Source organism: Colobus angolensis, unplaced genomic scaffold (genome assembly GCF_000951035.1).
Source record: "Colobus angolensis palliatus isolate OR3802 unplaced genomic scaffold, Cang.pa_1.0 Scaffold47, whole genome shotgun sequence".
NCBI lineage: Eukaryota > Metazoa > Chordata > Mammalia > Primates > Cercopithecidae > Colobus > Colobus angolensis.
Genome location: NW_012118154.1, coordinates 3,475,939 through 3,480,579, shown reverse-complemented (window position 1 = coordinate 3,480,579; position 4,641 = coordinate 3,475,939). Strand labels below are relative to the sequence as shown.

At 55.1% G+C, this 4,641-nt stretch overlaps 1 protein-coding gene across 1 annotated transcript in view; it reads right to left on the bottom strand.

Moving 5' to 3' along the window:
- The window catches only part of TMEM102 (transmembrane protein 102), a 9,324-nt gene extending 4,894 nt beyond the window's left edge, over positions 1-4,430 (bottom strand). The window contains exons 1-2 of the mRNA XM_011958516.1: positions 4,251-4,430; positions 4,044-4,101 (exon numbers count right to left, since the gene is read on the bottom strand). The gene's annotated coding sequence lies outside the window, so the exon portion shown is untranslated. The remainder of the gene's footprint in view (positions 1-4,043; positions 4,102-4,250) is intronic.
- Positions 4,431-4,641: the final 211 nt, after the last annotated feature.

The following is a 4,641-nucleotide window of genomic DNA, read 5'->3' as shown; positions in this document are numbered from 1 at the left end:
CAACCTCCGCCTCCCAGGTTCAAGCGATTCTCCCTGCCTCAGCCTCCCGAGTAGCTGAGATTACATGCGTGCACCACCACACCCGGTTAATTTTTGTATTTTTAGTAGAGAGGGGGTTTCACCATGTTGGCCAAGCTGGTCTTGAACTCCTGACCTTGTGATCCGCCCATCTCGGCCTCCCAAAGTGCTAGGATTACAGGTGTGAGCCACTGCACCAGGCCTAATATACATTTTAATAGCCACACTTGGCTAAGGGCTAGTGTATGGGACAGAGCAGCTCTAGGGCCTTGAGGATAATGGGCTTAGCTATGCAACTACGGAGGAGAAACAGGGACCTGTCCTCATCAGCTCTGTGAGTGGCCAGCATCAGGGATGGGCTGGGGTGGATGTCCTCAAACAAACACAGAACATTTCTCTCGCCTTTTTATTCCTGATGCACTTTTGTCCCCTCTTTGTCCAGGGTTCTCATCACATTCTGATATCCCCACTCCTTCATGGTTTCCCCTGAGTTGCTGGGTGCCTCTTGACGAAGGCGCCTAGGAGACAGGGCTTCACACTTGTCATTGCCCACTGCCAACTGTCTCTGACGGGCATCAAAAACCACATGCCCTGCCTGGGTGCCTGGTCCGGGGCAGTGGGACTTCCAGTTGATTTGGGAAGGCATAGACATCTGACGATAGTTCTGGTAGCCTGAAGGAACTGTATCCACAGGGCGGTCCACCCCGTGCTGGCTGCCTGCCCGCCGGGAGGATGACTGCAGCTCAATTAATACAGGTACCTCTGAGAAGGTCTGCAGGTCACTGGAGACCACTTGGACCTTGGAAGAGAAGGAGTTCTGATTGAGTTGGACAGGAGCCCAGAGGACGTGCCGCTGTGCGTCCTCCTTCTGAGCAGCCTTCTCAGGCACAAATGACTTCATCGGGGACAGTGTGGACTTTGGGGTCTGAAGTGGGGATAAAAGCTGGACAGAATCAGAACCTAGGGCAGGGCTTGGGTTCTTGTGGAGGCCAGGATCTGGGATGAGGCATGAGTTCTTGTAGGGGCCAGATTCCTGGGTAAGGCCTGAAATCTTGGGGAGGCCAGAGTCTTGGACAAGGGCTGGGTCTTTATGAGGGCCAGGATCTTGATTAATTCCTGGGCACTTGTTGAGATTAGAGTCTTGTCTATGTTCTGAGCTCCTGTAAACTCCAACATCTTGGGGAAGGCTAAATCTTCTTTCATCTTTAGTGGCTTGGGTAAGGCTTGGGAGGTTGGAATCTTGAGTAAGGCCTTTAACTTTGTGGCCACCCCAATCTTGGATAAGTCCTAGATTCTTGTAGTCTCCTGAGTCTTGGGTAAGGCCTGAGCACTTTGGGAGGCCAGAGGTTTGGACAAGGCCTGGGCTCTTGCGGAGACAAGATTCCTGGATAACTCCTGAGCTCTTGTTGACTTCAGAGTCTTGGGCAACATATGGACCCTTCCATGATCCAGAATCTTCAGTAAGGCCTGGGGTACTACAGACTCCTGGATCTTGGACATTGCTTGTATCCTTGTGACCTCCAGAATCTTTAGAAGAGCCTAGGTTCTTTTGGTGATCAGTTGCTTGGGAGAGATCTTGATTTTTATAGACCACAGTCTCTTGGTTTGGTTCAGAATTCCTATAGACTCCAGAGTCTTGTGTAAAGCCTGAACTCCTCTGAAGATCAGAAGTTTGAGTAAATGGTGTTTTCTCGTGGAGGCCAGGGTGTTGGGTGAGACATGGGCTCCTAAGGATACCAGCTTCTTGAGTCAGACCTGTGTTCTTTTGGAGGTGGGTATCTTGAGTAATGCCTGAATTCTTGTGGAGGCCAAAGTCTTGAGAAGGGCTTGGATTCTGGCATAGATAAGAATCTTGGAGAAGGCCTGGGAAATCATGTAGGCCTTGATTTTGAGCAAGACCTGGGTTCTTGTGGAGGCCTGGATCTGGGGTAAGGCCTGGGTTCTTGTGGAGGTCTGGGTTTTGGGCAAGGTCCAGATTCCTGGGAACTCTGGAGTCTTTTGAAGGGCACAGGGTCCTCTGAAGGCCATAATGTTGGGTAAGGCCTAGACTCTCACGACATTCAGGGCATTGGGGTTGGATCAGGGGTTGGGAAATGGTGGCGAACGGGGAAGGGATGGGGAAGTGGGAAGTGGGGATGGACTGAGGAGACTTGGAGGTTGCAAGAACAGTAGGGGTTTGTATTAAGGTGGAGGGCCTCTGATGGTTGGTGGGTTGAGGAGGAACAAAGGATCTGGGAGGAACGAGAGGCAGGGAAAGAGTGCACGGTGGAGGAAGGGTGCATACTGAGCTCTGGGCAGTGGTTTCAGAATGAAAGCAAGGCTTGACACATGCAGTATCCCGGGAGTAGACAAGGAATTTGGGGTAGACTGGAGCCTGGGAGTCTGTGTTCTTCTCAGAACTGCAAGGATGGAAGCTGCAATAAGGGGAAGTCTTGGTCTGGGGGAACTTATCTTTGGCGTCATCTGAGATCTTCCATTCCATATTCCCTAACTCCAGGTAGCCCAGTATGGATCCTGCAGGAAGCTTGGCACTATCCCCACTGCATTGCTTTGTTTGCTCAGATGTACCAGAACTCCCCAGGTCCTGACCCTCTTGGGGCCTGAAGACGGTAGCCAAGTCTTTTCTTGAATTCTCAGGGTTGTGGGGGCCGGACATATGGAAGAAGTTCTGCTTTGCCCTGCGGGCATCATAGACCACATGGCCAGTGGAGAGGTCATGGCCGAAGGCAGGTCGGGGAGAGGGTACAGGAGTTATGATAGGGGCAGGGGTGGTGGCAGGGACAGGATCAGGGACAGGAGTGGTAGTCAGGGCCATGACCAGTGCTGGGGCAGGGGCGGGGGCAGAGGCTGGGACAGGGGCTGGTGTAGGAGCTAGGACAGGAGTACTGTGTGGGGCAAGAGTTCCGGGAGGAGCTGGGGCAGAGTTTGGGACAGGAACCGAGCTACAGACTAGATGAGAGTGGTCTGGGATATAGGCTGGGGCATGGGCTGAGGTGTACTCAAGGGCATGGGTCTGGGGGTGGGCTGGGGCAGGCATAGGAGCATGGGCTGGGGAGTGGGCTGGGGCATGGGCTGAGGTGTGTTCAGGGCTGTGGGCCTGGGAGTGAGTATGCTCAGGGGTGTGGAGTGGAGTGTGGGTTTGGGCCTGGGCTGACGTATGGGCTTCAGTGTGAGCTGAGGCCTGGACTGGGGTAGGGGCTGAGGTGTGAGCTTGGATGTGGGCTGGAGTCTGAGCTGGGGTAGGGGCCGAGGTATGGGCTTGGATGTGGGCTGGAGTCTCAGATGGGGTAGGGGCTGAGGTATGGGCTTGGGCCTGGGGTGAGGTGTCCTGGGCCTGGGAGTGGGTGCCTTCGGGGGTGCGGGCTTTGGAGTGGGTCCAGGAGTGGGCAGGGGTGTGCACAGAGGTGTGGGCCATGGCATGGAGCCAGGGGTGGGTGAGGGTGTGCACAGGAGTGTGGGTTGGGGAGTGGACCTGGGCCTGAGCTGGAGCCTGGGCTGGGGCACAGTCTGGGGTCTTAGTCTGGCTCTCTTGGGGCAGGCGGCATGGACCCATGTCCAACTTGCTCATCTTTGGGAACCGGGAAGATGTCTCTGGCGTGGAGAGCAAGGAGGCTTGAGCCTTTAAGGCTGTGTCCTGAGGGGCCTCCCCAACTCCCATCATCTCCTCCTTGTACAGTCCCCATGGAGACTCCCTGGGAACCCTGACATGTCCACATTTAGGTGGCATCCAGCAGCATGCAGAAACCTTCTCATCATTCGTGTCTGGTATCCAGGAGTCAAGATGGTTAACGTGCCTGGGCAGGAAGCCTGGGCGATGATGGACGCGGGAAGAGACTTTTGAGCACAGGTTCTTGGGATCCACGGAGGAGCGAATACATATGGGATGGCTGCCGCTGTGTTGCTTGTCTGCAGGGAGAGGTAGGATGGGACAATGCTCTGGTTTCCTAGGGACTGAGAACTGGGCCAAGGATAGGAGAAAGGGGACAGGCCCATATCCCTGGGAGCCCATACAGGGGCCCACTCACCTTTGGAAAAAAAATGATGGAAAAGAATCCGCAAGGAGCTCTTCAGATGCTTCCAGAGCTGAGGGGAGTGGGAGGGCGGGTGAGTCCGGAAGTAGGGTGAGCCCCTAAGTCCAACTCTTGTCTGGCCACACCCCAACAGCCCTCCCACCTTAGCCCCTTCAGGACCCCAGGGCTCCCCCAACCCTGCTACCCAGATCCTGCCCTGACCATAGTCACCACATTGATCCACACGTTGAGCAAGATGAAGCAGCCCAGAAGAAGAAGAATCGCGTCTCCTAAGTCTTGGCACTTCCTGGGGTTGGTGCCAGAGCACACCTGGGCCCCATGATAGGCTCGCTCACCCATGGCCTGGGGTCCCAGGACTGCCTGGGCCCCCAGCTCTCACACAGTCACTAGGAGGAAGACTCCTGTTGTTGGGGAGGGGGTGGACTGAGTCATAATGAGGCAGGTGGTCAGGATCACAATGAGGAAGGTCGAGGAAGAGGAGGGCCCAGGGTGGAAATTTCTGGTAACCAGGTTTGAGTAACCAGGTATGGACAGTCAAACAGGGTCTAGAGGCCAGTGACCCTCTCCTGTTTCTCCATGGTTCCCTGCTGCT